We start from the raw sequence: 16154 nt of genomic DNA on the forward strand, positions 1-16154 counted from the left end.
ACACAGGCTAAGTACAGAAGGTGCAAAACTAAGTACATATCCATGATAAAAATCTATTTTCAGTGTTTAGAATGGAGAAGGAATAGGGGCCTAGGCTGAACAAAGTTCCAGATCAGCCAAAGAAATAGGAATCTCTGAAACAGATAATAGGAGAAATATCAAGGAGAAAATAAAAGTATACAAGAATTATAACAATGACTCTTATGACTGTCCAAGAAGACAACAAAGTAAACAAATAGTTCCAATGAAATGAAAGCACTGAAAGCCAGTGCTTTCATTGGGATCTAATAGAAAGAAAAAAAAATGACATAGGCAGTACAGTCACAGGATTTTTACAATTAAAACATAAGAAAAATTACTTTTGCCTGTTGTCAATGAAGACAATACCATTAAAATTGAAATTTTCCAGTCTTTATCATCAAGAAACTAAGTGAAAGTCGCAGGCATGTCCAGCTCTTTGGGACACCATGGACTATACAGTCCCAGGAATTCTCCAGGCCAGAATACTGGAGTGGGTAGCCCTTCCCCTCTCCAGGGGACCTTCCCAACCCAGGGATCCAACCCAGGTCGCCCACATCGCAGGGGTTTTTTTTACCAGCTGAGCCACAAGGGAAGCCCAAGAATACTGGAGTGGGTAGCCTATCCCTTCTCTAGCGGATCTTCCCGACCCAGGAATCGAACCAGGGTCTCCTACATTGCAGGCAGATTCCTTACCAACTGAGCTACCAGGGAAGCCCCAAGAAACTAGGGAATAAATTATTTATAACATGAAGATTTACCTCCATTGCCTCACTCTGCCCTCATATTCCAACATACAAACCATTATGCATTATCAACATTACTTGATAAAAGGAAAATCTTCTTTTATCATATAAGAACGATTAATGTAGCTCTTTGAGTAGATTCACATCTACTTTCATCATTCTTTAGAAAGTGTGTTAATCAGTCGTATCTGACTCTTTGCGACCCCATGGACCATAGCCCACTAGACTCCTCTGTCCATGGCATTCTCCAGACAAGAACATTGGAGTGGGTGGCCGTTTCCTTCTCCAGGGCATCTTCCCAACCCCGGGATCAAACCTGGGTCTCCCACATTGCAGGCAGGCTCTTTACTGTCTGAGCCACTAGGGAAGCCCCCTCATTGGCTTTAACCAGAGAAAATGACCTTGAACTTAAAGTATCAATGCTTTTCAGTTCCTTTTTAAAAATTTTTATTTATTTATTTATTTTTGGCTGTGCTGAAACTTCGTTGCTACAAGAGGGCTTTCTCAGTTGCAGTAAATGGACTTCTCACTGCAGTGGCTTCTCTTGTTGCAGCTGATGGATACTAGGCATGCAAAGTCAGTAGTTGGCAGCACACGGGCTTGGTTGCCCCACAGCATGTGGAATCTTCCCAGACAAGGGATCCAACCTGTGTCCCCTGCACTGGTAGGTGGATTCTTAACCACTGTACCACCAGGGAAGGCCTCAGTTTCTTTTAAACCAACAACCTACTTTAAGCCTTTTTTGATGCAGAAATCATACTAACAAGATGCTAGAAGTATGGCACAGTAATAGCTGGTATTACAAGGCTATAATGAAAAGAATTTTTATATACTAGAACATTCTTAGTCTTTACAAATATAAACATAAGCTTTCTTAAAAAATAAAGCCCTCTGGTTAAGAACTTTCCATTTGCCTGCCAGATGATTTCTTATATCTATAATTAAGTGGCTGGTTTCAATTTGTTAATCAAATAAAGTACAAATTATTTTGGAAGGCTAAGAAAAAGCTTTTGCTCTTCATTTTGTTCAGTTAAAAATTATGTCCGACTCTTTGTGACCCCATGGACTGCAGCACGCCAGGCTTCCCTGTCCTTCACCATCTCCCGGAGCTTGCTCAAACTCATGTGCACTGAGCCGGTGATAGCATCTGACCATCTCATTCTCTGTCACTCCCACCTTCTCCTGCCCTCAACCTTTCCTAGCATCAGGGTCTTTTCCAATGAGTTAGCTCTCCACATCTGGTGGCCAAAAGATCTGTAAGATTATTTTTTTTTAATTACAAATCACTAGAAAAGAGAATACTATGAAGAACTTCACCACTAGTGTACATAAATTTAAAGTTTAAGATTGTATGGTAATTACAGGCAAAGTTCAGTTCAGATACTAGAAGCAGGAATATATACAGACAAGTACTCAATAAAGATTTGTTGAATAAAGAAATAAATTTAATCCTTCATAATGCCTGTCAAACATGCCATCTGCTCTCCATCTCTACGGCAACACCCTCAGTCTCAGTTTTTATTGCCTCTGTAGGCTCCAGTCACAGCCTTCCTGCTCCTGTTTCTTCTCCAGGGCACTATATACATTACCGCCAAACTAATCTTCCTAAAACACTGCTTTTCTCCTGAAACATACTATGACATTTTTCCATATCATATCTGTCAGATGTTCTACCTCAAGCTTCCCTTGTAATACAGCCACAATTTACTTACTGCTGTTCTCCAAAATGCATCTTGTCATTCCAACCCCCATGCCTGCCTATGCCTTTCCTCTCTACTATATCTTCCTTTTATGCCTCAGTTTTTTACAGCCTTCCCAGGAAATACTCAGGGCCTGCATTGATGAAGGGCTGGCAAGGCAAACGGTCAGGAGAGAACTATGGCACGACATCTGTGAACCACAAAAGCATCATTTGATTGACTTATTTAAAGACTGATTGATTGACTGACCTTGACTTAGAAAAAATCTTACTAGAATTTTTTCAAGAATATTTTTACAAGAATTCTAGATTCCACTAACAGAAGTTACGCATTTCATTAAATATAAAAGTACTAGACAAACTTATTTACAAAAGAGAAACAGAGTCACAGACGTAGAAAACAAACTTATGGTTATCAAAGGCGAAAGGAAGGGAGAGATAAATTGGGAGACTGGGTTGACATATATACACTACTATAAAATAGACAACTAATAAGAACCTACAGTATAGCACAGGGAACTCTACTCAATACTCTGTAATATCATGGAATGATTACATGGAATAATAACATGGAATGTAATAACATGGAATGATGCTGTACATCAAAAACTAACACAATATTGTAAGTCAACTATACTCCAATAAAAAGTAATTAAAAAATAAAGTAAAAATAATAACAAAATAAAAGAATCAGAAACTGAATTATTTTATATTTAATACTGGGAAGAAATCTACAAGGGCAATTATTAGTTGAATTATGATTTTTCCAAAATGTTTGTAGCGTTTTTTACAAAACATAATTACAGTATACACTAAATGATTTAAGTATTACTTCAGTAAATCATAGTCCATGATACCCTGACACCTAAGACACAAACTATAAAGTTTATGTTGACAGATTATAAAAGTTTCAAACTACAAAAGTTACCTCAAAACCATTCACTGACGTAATTATTGTATAAGTAAGTAGTATAGTGATCAGTAATGCTTTTTACACATTCATTAGACCAGGACCTCAAGTTGACAAATTATATACCCATCCCCTGTCTAGCTTATACAATTTATCCAGACAGCAGCCAGGCAGGGCCTGAGCAGGAAGAAAAAAAGAGAACAAGGCTAGACAAAAACAGACATAGGATGAGAATCGGTCATGTGTATAATTTACTCAGTAATTTTATACATGCAAAAAATATAATATATTAAAATTGCAATATTAATAATTCAACAAGCCTTGAGTGCCTACTGAGTATCAGTTTAGTTCAGTTTAGTCACTCAGTCGTGTCCAACTCTTTGCGACCCCAGGAATCACAGCACACCAGGCCTCCCTGTCCATCACCAACTCCCGGAGTTCACTCAGACTCACATCCATCGAGTCAGTAATGCCATCCAGCCATCTCATCCTCTGTCGTCCCCTTCTCCTCCTGCCCACAATCCCTCCCAGCATCAGAGTCTTTTCCAATGAGTCAACTCTTTGCACGAGGTGGCCAAAGTACTGGAGTTTCAGCTTTAGCATCATTCCTTCCAAAGAAATCCCAGGGTTGATTTCCTTCAGAATGGACTGGTTGGATCTCTTTGCAGTCCAAGGGACTCTCAAGAGTCTTCTTCAACACCACAGTTCAAAAGCATCAATTCTTCAGTGCTCAGCTTTCTTCACAGTCCAACTCTCACATCCATACATGACCACAGGAAAAACCATAGCCTTGACTAGACAGACCTTTGTTGGCAAAGTAATGTCTCTGCTTTTCAATATGCTATCTAGGTTTTTTTTGATTACTACAGACAAATTGTGGTACTGTCTAAAGCCTGAAACTATTATGCCTCTAGCTTTGCTCTTTTTCTTCGGGATTGTTTTGGCAACTTTGGGTCTTTTATGTTCCATACAAATTTTAGGGTTATCTGTTCTAGTTCTGTGAAAAATGTCATGAGTAATTTGATAGGGATTGTGTTGAATCTGTAGATTTCTTTAGATAATATGGCCATTTTAACAATATTAACTCTTCCAATCACAGTCTTTTTTCATTTCTTTGAATCATCTTCAGTTTCCTTTATCAACATTTCATAATCCTCAGCTCTTTCACTCCTTGGTCAGGTTTATTCCTAAGTATTTATTTATTTATTTACGGGTGTGATTTTTAAAGGATTTTTTTAAACTTTTCTTTTATGGTATTTTGTTGTTAGTATAAAGAAATGCAACAGATTTCTGTATGTTAAAAATTATCTCTATTTGAGGACAGATTTTATGATTTTTTAAATAAGTTAGGCTACAAACTTATCAGAATATGGCAAAGTAATCTAAATCAAGTTTGTTTAAAAACAAAAATCAAATACAGAATTTGAACTTGTCAGGAACATAGCTCCTATCCATATAACTTATTTGCAATGCTAGCTGTATGACTAAGTTGGTATTAAGGCTGGAAAAAAGTTAAATCTAATAGGCAAGTCATTTCAGTGACAAATCTTTAACGTAACTAGCTGCTTACAATCATTTTTCTCATTTATTTTGTTACGTTTAAAGGGGAAAAAGATACATTCTTTGAAATCTCTGCAAAGCCCAATAATTCAGAATTTCTGAGGTAGAAGAAACAATTTTGAAGCTATAACCTCCCCGTCCCCAAATAGGAAATCAAGGCACATATACAGGTTAAATACAAGATCACTCTTCTACGCAGTTACAGAAATACTAGTAGAATACCAAACCCCTGACTCCTTTCAAGTACACATCATATTCTTGTTGCAGAGTACAAATAATCAGGGAAAATAAAAAGATCACTGTCCTTATTAATGCACTGAACTAGGTAAATGCACTATAATTTAAGCAGTGCTTCCTAAACTGTTCTTAAAAATGTTCCAAAAGACATTAACAGTTGTACCAAAGAAGAAAAGACTTTTCCTGTGAAAATTTTATTCAAGAAAGTTAAAGAGTTTTCTTTCTTTTTAATCAAAGGATTTCTCAGCACCTTTTAATATGCTAAATCTGTGTTATGAATCTCCAAGAACAGTGTTTAGAATGAAATATTTTCCCAGGAGTATTTGACCATTAGATCCTTTATGGTCCAGATATAATTGGCATCATCAGGAATATAGTCTAGAAAACAGTGCAAGTCAAATGTGTCAACAACAGATGTCCAAGGATGATGTTGGGATAATGATTAACATTTCTCAAGCCCTTATGTATCTGGCACTTTGCTAAGTGCTTATGGGAATTTCCAGTTAATACTCACAGACTTCCTAAATGGTAAATTAAAATAATCTCCATTTCACAAAAAAAGGAAGATGAAGCTTAAAGAAATAACCTGTCCAAGGTCACACACTAATAAGTCGCTGAGTTAAGATCAGAATGCAAGCAGCCCAACTCGAGTCCCCTTTCTCAATCACTCTTCATGTTATCAACAATCCCAACCCACAGCACATAACAGTTCAAAGTTTATAGTACATTGTCTCTTGAATAATTTACTCTTTTATCCTTTACTTCTTCACATTTTTATACTAAACTGAAAACTAGAATATTTTCATTTCAAAATAAATCGGTGGGGGAAAACAAATTATATGCGTGATTCTGTTTTTGCAGCCAAGTTGAGAACTATGCTGCTGCTGCTGCTGCTGCTAAGTCGCTTCAGTCGTGTCCGACTCTGTGCGACCCCATAGACGGCAGCCCACCAGGCTCCCCCGTCCCTGGGATTCTCCAGGCAAGAATACTGGAATGGGTTGCCATTTCCTTCTCCAATGCATGAAAGTGAAAAGTTAAAGTGAAGTCGCTCAGTTGTGTCTGACTCTTCGAGACCCCATGGACTGCAGCCCACCACGCTCCTCCGTCCATGGGATTTTCCAGGCAACAGTACTGGAGTGGGGTGCCATTGCCTTCTCCGGTTGAGAACTATAGGGTCACAGAAAAACATGGTAGGGTGACCAAGCGAAAGTCTTCTTCATTTCACAGGGAAACCCACCTCTGCCACTTGGTAGCATCTGACTTTGAGAAAATTCTTGGTTTCAGTGCTTTTCTCAACAACTGGAATGAAGGAAGAGAAAGGGGATGAAAAAGTATATTACTGATAATTACCACAGTAACAACAGACTATTAATAAGGGTGCTCCAGACCATGTGGATATGTTGTTGTTGTTCAGTCGCTAAGTTGTGACCCCACAGACTACAGCACACCAGGCTCCTGTGTCCTCACTATCACTTGAAATTTGCTCAAATTCATGCCCACGGAGTCTGTGATGCTAACTGAAGCTTAAATGCCAGAATTAAGTTACAATTTTTATTTGCCCATAAACTGGAGGTTTTTGTTGTTTGTTTTGCTAATAATTTTTTTTTTTTTTTTTAATCTAGGACTGAGACTTTTATTCAGTTTGATAATTTAGTTTACCCTATTCTCAGTACTCTGGTAAACTACTTCCAAATAATGAAAAAGCAAGTGTTCTTTTTTTTGTACAGGTCCAAGATTTTCTCTTTCAACCAAGTGTCTCAAAACACTATAAAAGACACAGTGCTCTGCCCTGCTGTTATTATAACAGGCAAAGTAAGATGGCTGAGATTATGTACAAGCAATTAGTTCAAATTAATGTCATAATAAAAACTATTTTATTCGGTCTTTCTCTTCCATCTCCATACTTTGAAAAAGCAACTAGGTTTTTTGGCAGAAGCTTCTGAACACTTACAACATAAATAACTCATAAATACTTCCTCCATGCCAAATCAAACAAAATTCAGTTGAACTAGAGAATTAGCTAGCTGCTTGCCATTGACTATATTTTTAGGGAGATGGAAGGAGACAAATAGTTATCTATTTATTTATTTGAGACAAACAGTTATTACCTTCTCCATTAAGCTATACAAATTTCTATCTCCCTTGCCTTGCCTAGGGGAAGATTAAAAAGTTCTAAGGTTTTGGCACTGAGTTTAGCAAATTGTTCCTTGGAGATGGGCAAGTTAAGAGTATCTGCTACAACCAAGCATTCAAACTAGCTGTATTAGTTCGTTACGGTTGCTGTAACAAAGTACCATAGAATGAGTGACTTAAACAATAGAAATTATTTTCTCACAGTTCTGGAGCTTAAAAGTCTAATAATCAAGGTGTCAACAGGGTTGATTCCTTCTGAGAGTTGTTAAGGAAAGGATCTATTCCAGGCCTTTTTCCTTGAAGTCATTTTCTCCCTGTGCTTTCACATTATCTTCTATCTGTAAAGATATACCTAAATTTCTTCTTATAAGGACACCAGTCACATTGGATTAGGAGCTATCCTAATTACCTCATTTTCACTTAATTAACTATATAAAGACCCTACCAACAAATACGGGGGGATTAGGACTTCGACATATGAAAGAGGGACTGGAGTGGGGGTGGAGGGACACGTAATCCAGCCTGTTAACACCATCAAAGCTGCACGCAATAAACTAGGGTTGCAGCAATTCATCTCTTGCACTAGAGTTGCTGAAATATCATCTGCTGCTGCTGCTAAGTCGCTTCAGTCGTGTCCAACTCCGTGCGACCCCAGAGATGGCAGCCCACCAGGCTCCCCCGTCCCTGGGATTCTCTAGGCAAAAACACTGGAGTGGGTTGCCATTTCCTTCTCCAATGCATGAAAGTGAAAAGTGAAAGTGAAGTCGCTCAGTCGTGTCCGACTCCTAGCGACCCCATGGACTGCAGCCTACCAGGCTCCTCCGTCCATGGGATTTGCCAGGCAAGAGTACTGGAGTGGGGTGCCATATTTATTCATAAACTATTAAATGTCTTCTAAGTCCTAGATGCTAGATTTACAAAAATGAATATGACATAATCCCTGACTTGAGGGATTCATAGTCTATTAGGGGAAACAAGTAAACCTAAACAGCAGAAATGAGTGTCCTTTCATCCCTTTTGAAACAAATCAAGGCAAATCAGAGTATAAGCAAACAAAATAATAAAAGCAAACACCATGAGGAAAATGAGAAGGAATGTTAAAGGAAGTCCAGTGGAAATATTATCTTGCAATCATTTTGCTATCACTTGCCCCTCTTTCTCTTTCCCCAAAATAACAGCACATAGACACTTTCCAAAGCACAGCTCTACTTTAATTCCTTCAAAGTTTTTTGCATTCTCAACCAGCAGTTTTCCTTTTTCTAGTGTTGGAGAAAAAGAAGAGAGAAATGTTAAGAGAAACAAATTTCAAGTGACTCATGGGTTGGCTTGATGTCTTAGGGTGAGTCACTGCCCTTTCAAAAATTGGAATGAGATGTTCAACCATTAGTGATGCCTGCCAACAGAAGTTCAGATGCTCAATTAGAAACTGATGAGGACAAACGGGGGCCGGGGCATCGGGGAGGGAGGGGTTATAATGATAAAATGCAAATAAACACAGCTGATGGTGGTAATGTGTACTAACAGAGCCATAATAATAAAAGCAACAGATCTTGACTACACTACAAAATCCTATTTGTCTCAATCAGAAACTCAGTGGATCTTATTAATACAGCTGCTTTTCCTTGGTTTAAAAAATTATAGTAACCAAAGATGAAAGAAACAGTTCAGTAAGATCATGTTGATTCACTGGGGTAACAGTCAATTTGCTTTAGCAGAGGCTGAATTATAAACTTATTTTTTCAATAAAGTTTTTAATAATGTTATATGGTAGTATAACTGATGTTGCTTTACAGCTGAATGTGCAACTAAAATTAGTACAGCAAAAATTTCTATCTTGGTTCTCTCAAAAGTATTTGAAAGTCCTGTAAGAATGTTTAATCCCTAAAGTAGTTTAAGTATTTCTATTCAATTATGCAGTGTTTCTGAAGAAAGGGCTTATAACAGAAAATTAAATATCTTTGAGTTCTGTCACTAATAACCAATTCTTAACTGATAAATCCAAATTTAATAAATCACATTATATTACAATAAATTCTGGAGTTTTATAACCTGGTGTCATGAAAAATATCTGCCCTGATTACCATCCAACGACCAATTCAATATGATTTCCACGAAGAAGCTGGTCTTTCTGAAGTGCTACTGAAAACTGTATAACATATGTGTAGCTCTCACAGTGGAAAGAACAAGTTTTCCCCTTACTTTTCTTTACATTGTCTTTCTTGGACTGTCTTTCCTTTAACCTCAACATATTATTATCACAGATAAATTATCACAGATAAATATCATCTCCAAATAAAACTGTTAAAATTTAAATAACATATACATGATAGAAGAGTTTATTGAAAGGAATCCCTTTATAAAATATTTTAAATAGAAAACATATTAATAGTTGACACAAATTACAGCAAACATAACTAATATTTATCTTCCACTTCTTCCTATGAGGACAGAAATCATACCTTATATTCCTTTGACAACCACCCCCTTCTCCAAGTGTTTTAACACAGCTCAATAATAAGCAACATGACATAATGAAAAGATTCCAAAAAACTGGGAATCCCTAGGGAACCTGACTTTCAAGGCCAGAGGGATTTGATTTCAGGACTTCCACAGGACTGGGGAAAACAGAGACACCACTCTTGGAGGACACAAACAAAATCTTGCATGTACCAAGACCCAGGGGAAAGGAGCAGTGGCCCCACAGGAAACCAAACCAGACCTGCCTGCTAGTGTTAGAGGGTCTCCTGTGGAGGTATGGGTCATGTGGGTCAGCAGTGGGTCACCGTGGACACAGGAGCACTGGCAGAAGCAGTCCTGGATTGGTGCCCCTTGGCCTAAGTTCTCTTGGAGATCACCATTAACCCTACCATAGAGGTGGCAGACCCCAGAGCTGGGCGGCCTCAGGTCAAACAACTAACAGGGACAAACCTATCAGGAGCACAGCCCTGCCCACCAGGGCAAGATCCAGTCTTTCCCATGGCCAGTCCCTCCCATCAGGAAGCTTACACAGGCCTCTTAGTGTCATCCACCAGAGGGCAGACAGAAGCAAGAAGTACCACAATCCTGCAGCAGCTAGAACAAAAACCACATTGCAGAAGATTTATCAGCATGAAAAAGCAAAAAGTTATGTCCCAGATGAAAGAACAAGAAAAACACCAGGGAAACAACTAAATGAAATAGAGATAAGCAATCTTCCAGAAAAAGAATTCAGAATTATGATAGTGAAGACAATCCAGGATCTTGGAAACAGAAAGGAGAAGATGCAAGAAATGTTTACCTAGAAGACCTAAAGAACAGAGATGAACAATACTCTAGAAGAAATCAACAGCAGAACAACTGAGGCAGAAGAATGCATAAATGCCCTGGAGAACACAATATTGGAAATCACTGATGCAGAATAGAATACAGAAAAAAGAACAGAAAAAAAATAAAAATGAAGATGGCCTAAGAGACTTCTGGGACAACATTAAACATACCAACATTCGCATTATAGGGGTCCTAGAAGGAGAAGGGAAGAAGGCAATGGTACCCCACTCCAGTACTCTCGCCTGGAAAATCCCATGGACAGAGGAGCCTGGTAGGCTGCAGTCCATGGGGTCGAGAAGAGTCAGACACGGCTGAGTGACTTCACTTTCACGCATTGGAGAAGGAAATGGCAACCCACTCCAGTGTTCTTGCCTGGAGAATCCTAGGGACAGGGCAGCCTGCTGGGCTGCCATCTATGGGGTCGCACAGAGTCGGACACGACTGAGCGACTTCACTTTCACTTATCACTTTCACGCATTGGAGAAGGAAATGGCAACCCACTCCAGTATTCTTGCCTGGAGAATCCTAGGGACAGGGCAGCCTGCTGGGCTGCCGTCTATGGGGTTGCACAGAGTTGGACACGACTGAAGCGACTTAGCAGCAGCAGCAGCAGCAGCAGCAGAAGAGAGAAAGGACTCAAGAAAATATCTGAAGAGATAATAGCTGGAAATTTCCCTAACAGGGGAAAGGAAAGTCAACCAAGTCCAGGAAGTGCAGAGTCCCAGACAGGATAAACCCAAGGACAGAAACACCAAGACACGCAGTAATCAAAATGATAAAAATTAAAGACAAAGATAAAATATTAAAAGAAACAAAGGAAAAATGACAACGTACAAGGGAACTCTCATAAGATTATTAGCTGATTTCTCAGCAGAAACTCTACAAGTCAAAAGGGAATGGCATGATATATTTAAAGTGAGCAAAGGGAAAAAACTACAACCAAGAACACTCTGCCCAGCAAGACTCTTGTTCAGATTTGACGGAGAAATCAAAAGCTTTCCAGACAAACAAAAGTTGAGAGAATTCAGCACCACCAAACCACCTTTACAAATGCTAAAAGAACTTCTCTAGGCAGGAAACACAAGAGAAGGAAGAGATCTACACAAAATAAACTCAAAACAATTAAGAAAATGGTAATCGGCCCATACATATAATTATCTTAAATGTAAATGCATTAAATGCACCAACCAAAAGACACAGACTGGCTGGGTGAATGAAAACATGCATGTATGCACTTCCACTTACTACATCACTCTGCTTGACCCCCCATATTTTATGTAGTTATTTTATATTGTTAGGTTAATCATGTTTTCATTATAGTTTGCAATTGTAATTATCTTTTATTTATTGTCTGGCTATTGATTGTGAAAATTGATAAACATCTTTTACTACTGTGATTATGTAACTATTATTCTCTTAATACCATTGTATTATGATTGGTCAGCAGAAAATAATAGAATTCTATATCACTAAAACTACCATTTAATAGGAAAACCTGTAATCACTTTTTAAAATCCAGATGCATATCAGAATTATCTTGTAATTTTTTGAAAAACACAAATGCCCAGCTATTGCTTTATCTCCAAAGCTCCAAATGTGTTTCTAATGAACAGTCAAGTTTAAAAACAACTGGATTATATGATCACCTTTTACTTTTATCTAGTTTATTTTTTGTATTCCATATTTAGTACTCCCATTTCATTTAGTTTATGTTTTCCAATTTCCTCATCTTTTTGTTGTTGCTGTTCTTTCTCAAGCCTTTATCAAGTGTAGTAGAAAATCTTTGTATACATATCCATATAAATAATATGTACAATATAATATGTATATTTTAGAAAATTTGTGAATTTTTACCTATCTAAAAAGTTTGACATTTTTATTCCACTTGTTTGACTTAGTATGAATAGAATGCTATATTTCTAATACATATTCACTAAAAACTTTGATATAGTTCCATGTATTTTGGCATCTATGGCATCCCACTCCAGTACTCTTGCCTGGAAAATCCCATGGGCAGAGGAGCCTGGTGGGCTGCAGTGCATGGGGTCACTGAGGGTCGGACACGACTGAGCGACTTCACTTTCACTTTTCACTTTCATGCATTGGAGAAGGAAATGGCAACCCACTCCAGTGTTCTTGCCTGGAGAATCCCAGGGATGGGGAGCCTGGTGGGCTGCCATCTCTGGGGTCGCACAGTTGGACACGACTGAAGCGACGCAGCAGCAGCAGCAGCAGCATTACTGCTTAAAGTCTAGAAAATTTATTTCCTTAGTGATTTTTAAAAAACTGAATGAAGCTTGAAACTTCTAATACAATTCTGAGAATGTGAAGAAACACTATGTTGTAAAAAAAAAAACAAAAAACAGGAAATTAACATGTGATACAGTATTATTAACTAAAGTACAGATTTTGTTCAAATTTCACACATACACACATACAGATACACACACACACACACACACACAAAGAGCCCAAAAAACCTATAACCACTTTCCAGCAAGTTACTTAAACTTTCCTCCCCTGTGAAAAGTAAGTAATAACATCTGTATTTCAGGAACGTTCTAAGGATTAAATATAAATAAAGCACTGGCACATCACTGATGATCAATAACCATAGCTCTAACTATCACTAACAAAATATTTTCAGGTGGACAATCTGCATTTCATTCAACTGAACAAAATGCATTTCAGGATCTGTGGAGAGCGGGGTAAGGGATTAGGATGGAATTGGGAGAGAAGTTTCACTAGCTTCTAATACCCTCCAGTTACAATACTTCGATCTTTATTTGTTCTTCGCTGATTAACTTTCTGATTTAGTAGCCTTATCTACTGCCACTGCCTCCAATTATTCCAACACCAGTTTATTCCTTAACCCCCTTTACAATATGTATTTGGTTCTCATCATATACTCTCCATGACCTCAAAAATGACAATTCTACTAGTTCTGTCTCAGTACTCATTCTTTCTCTTTAACCTTGCCACAAGGATCTTCCTTTCTGAAACCCTACTAAGAAGACTTCACTGACTTCAATATTCTACTTCTATCATCCATGTAACCCATTCTTCTGATTTTCTGTACTCCTCTAATAGTCTATTTGATTTGCATATTTCTACCTTTCATACTTAATGGATGTGTCTCCTCTCACCTGTTTCTATAATACTTCCACCTTCCACCTCACTCCTTTATCCGAACTCACTCAAAGTTTCATAATTTCCCAAAAATAGTCTCTCCCTCTTCTAACCTACTAAAGTGTGCACTGTTTTGAGGACTATGTGGTCACTCCATCCACCACAATAATATCTATGGATTAACAAAGCAACAGGAACTTTGACATTTAGATCAAAAGAGTATATAAATGCCAGGTCAGACTAGCAGATTTTCCTGCCTCTCATTAGTGAAAGGTAGTGACTATAGTCTGTATGTTGATTATAACCAATAATGAATTAATTAAACATTAATTACATCTAAATGGGAAAAAAACAGAGGAGCTCAAAAAGATAGAATTTACAACTGCTTGCCCAAATTAAGCATTTTTAAGGCTTACATTATTCTCTTAAATTTTCAAGCCTCTAAGTTCCTTTATAGGAGAGTAATGTATATCTTCCAATAGCTGAAACCTCAAATAATTTTGATTGTACAGCTTAAGAAAACTCATATATACTGTTTTCCTTAGATCTAGTGCAAATAACTGAATGTTTACACATTTATATGAGAAGTCAACTAACATTCATCTGCTACTCAAAAGACTCTTTGTTCCAGAAAGCACACACCAAACAAGTATCATTTAACATTTACTACTAAAAGGCTACCCTGATGAAAGCTTCAATAATGACAAATATTTAAACTCGAATGGTAAAGTACTAAAGCTCCTTGATGTGTTATTTAGGAATGCAAACTGATCTTGAACATCCAACACATTAAAATGTGAATTACATAAAGTACATCAAATAAATACCATCCCATTCCCATTCCAGTATCTTCTATCATAACCATACTGGACTGTTTGTTGAAACAGCAGAAGATACGATATCAACATAGAACAGACCAGTCATAATTATGATAGGGTTACCAAAAACTGAAACTAACTGGGCAAAGAGGAAAACAGTTAGTAAAACACTTAAATAAAATAATTAAGCCAACTTCTCAATAATAAAGAATAAAGAAAGAGTCTTAATTAGGAAAACAATTAGGATATTGATTAAAAATCATGAGTTATGGCATCAGAGAGGAATTGAGTTTAAACTCTACCTCTACTTGCTGCTTTTGAACAAGTATCTTAATCTCTTTCATCTCAGTTTATCTGAAAAATAAGGATAACTAATACTTATCTTGCAAAGTTGTACACAGATAAATGAAATTAATTATGCAAAGTACTTAGAAAGTAGACTTCCCTGGTGGCTCAGACGGTAAAGCATCTGCCTACAATGCAGGAGACCTGGGTTCAATCCCTAGGTCAGGAAGATCTCCTGGAGAAGGAAATAGCAACCCACTACAGTATTCTTGCCTGTAAAATCCCATGAACGGAGGAGCCTGGTAGGCTACAGTCCATGGACACGACAGCGACTTCACTCACTCACTTAGAAAGTAGCAGATATTAAAATATCAACAAACTGTTTTCAATCCAAAAAGACCTGGACATTTTCATATAGCTAAACTACCTCATTTGTGTGTGTGTGTATGTGTGTAGCAGAGTTTTATTAAAGTAAGAAAAGGGACAGAGCAAGCTTCTGACACAGACATCAGAAGGGGGACGGAGAACGCCTCCCTTGCTAGTGTTAGCAAGGAAGTTGTACTACTTCAGACCTTTAAGGAAGACAGTGCCAGAACTTATAAGTTCTCTCCCCATTCTCTCTATTTCACAAAGCTAGCATATTCAGAAACCAAAACCTGAGAAAGATAATACAAAAGGAACACTAGAGATCTTACAGAGCAATCAAATCTAGCTTTAAAGAAGTATGCTATTACCAAGTTGTTTTTATTCCAAAGAGACAAAATTGGTGAAATCTATTAGGAAAGCTTTTAATATGATTCATCAAACAATAGGCAAAGAAGAAAAGCCATATAATCATATAATATATTATTAAATTTATGTGATCCAATTTAAACTTAATTCTAAAAAAGGGGAATAGAAGACTACTTCCTTAACATACCAAAAAAAAAAAAAAAAAACTGTCAAAAAGAATACACAACTATGAAAACCCTAAAGGCATTCATTCAAATAAGAAATGAGCCAAAGATGCTCACTATTCATTAATATAATTTAACAATCTTCTAGACACTGTAATCAGTGTAATTTTTTTTAAAAAAAAGAAAAGGTTAAATATTGGCAAGAAAACAAAATTATCATCATTCACAAATTCTATAACTGCCTTATTATAAAATCCAATAGAAACTATTACAATTAAGCATTTCATAAAAAATAAATTTAAAAAATAGAATTTCATAAGATGATCAATTAGAAAATAGTACAACAAATCACCAACTTTTCTATGTTCCATCAGGAAGATGTAACCCTCTTTAAAATACAATGAAAAAGTATTTCAC

General features: G+C 37.2%; 1 protein-coding gene across 6 annotated transcripts in view; it reads right to left on the reverse strand.

The window, feature by feature from the left end:
* The window catches only part of HYCC1 (hyccin PI4KA lipid kinase complex subunit 1), a 214983-nt gene that overhangs the window by 64032 nt on the left and 134797 nt on the right, over positions 1 to 16154 (reverse strand). The window contains exon 2 of one of the 6 annotated variants that reach the window (XM_070787593.1): positions 6408 to 6469. The exons of the other annotated variants lie outside the window; for them this stretch is intronic. The gene's annotated coding sequence lies outside the window, so the exon portion shown is untranslated. The remainder of the gene's footprint in view (positions 1 to 6407; positions 6470 to 16154) is intronic. 6 annotated transcript variants of the gene reach the window in all.

This window comes from Bos indicus, chromosome 4 (genome assembly GCF_029378745.1).
Source record: "Bos indicus isolate NIAB-ARS_2022 breed Sahiwal x Tharparkar chromosome 4, NIAB-ARS_B.indTharparkar_mat_pri_1.0, whole genome shotgun sequence".
NCBI classification, from domain to species: Eukaryota; Metazoa; Chordata; class Mammalia; order Artiodactyla; family Bovidae; genus Bos; species Bos indicus.